Below are 1,191 nucleotides of genomic sequence, written 5' to 3'. Positions count from 1 at the left end.
GGGGTTTAGAGAATATCCATGAGAAAAGTTATCAATCCCTCATTTTAATCCATTTTGAGAGGGGTGACCTATTCCTAATCCCCCATGAGATAAGTGACCTATCCCTGACCCTAACCCTCCACGAGATGAGTGACCTATCCTTAAGTTACCATGAGATGGGTGACCTATTCCTCTTCTAGTTGCCCCTTGTGTAAATCGACACAGCTCAAAATACTAAATACACCAGTTGCTACAGCTTATGGACCAGAGGGCGTAACAAAACATTTTGATCAAAATTCTCTTTCCAACCCCCCACCCCCAATCAATTAATAATATTTTCTTTCGAAATTAAAAAAATTGAACGAAACATTTTTGCACCAATCAGGTTTTCACGCTTCTGTTTCCACAAGGTAAGCTAGATGAAATGGCTGAAAAGCTGCCATCTGTACACATCAATGACATCACTGTAAGGACCTGAGGATTTACCATCACAATGCTTGTTTTCTCTCAACTCATGAAAGCACCAAACCTTACAGTAACAGCAGAGGAAACTCAAATCACATGACAGGAAAGCGATCCACACAATGCAAGCATCCCGCAGACACACAACCTTCACAACGCAGGCATCCCGCAAGAAAAAAAATCTTCATTATTACGCAGACATGCGTTCAAAATGCACTCTTATCACTAAAACAGAATTTCCACAATGCAGGCATACTGCAAACAGAACTTTGGCAGTGCAGGCATACCACAAGTATACACAACCTTCCAACAGACAGACACAAACACACACAGAAAACATTCTTGCAATGCAAGGCACATACATATAACATATTTGTACAGCATTTGGGAGTTACGCTTAGTTCAGCCCCATGGAACAATTGGAAATGAGTAATGATTGCACCTGCTTCACACTGAAGCCACACTCGGTAAGCTGGGAGAGAAAAAAAAAAAACATGCTTTGAAGAAATGGCTTTCATCTGTCGTACTTTTTGATGTGGCAAAACCCGTTCCATGTTGGAAAATTAGTGTGAATATGTAATGTCCCCATAAAAACAATTAAGATCACACTTGGGTATTAGGAAAAACAATACTGCAGCATTTCTGAAGACAACCGAATATAGAACTGAGTGGAGAGCTGAGAACACCAGTATACTCCGCACCTGGCACTTGAGAGAGAGAGAGAGAGAGAGAGAGAGAGAGAGAGAGAGA

This window comes from Aplysia californica, unplaced genomic scaffold, assembly GCF_000002075.1.
Source record: "Aplysia californica isolate F4 #8 unplaced genomic scaffold, AplCal3.0 scaffold00102, whole genome shotgun sequence".
Classification (NCBI taxonomy): domain Eukaryota; kingdom Metazoa; phylum Mollusca; class Gastropoda; order Aplysiida; family Aplysiidae; genus Aplysia; species Aplysia californica.
Note: the sequence above shows the minus strand (reverse complement) of the source record.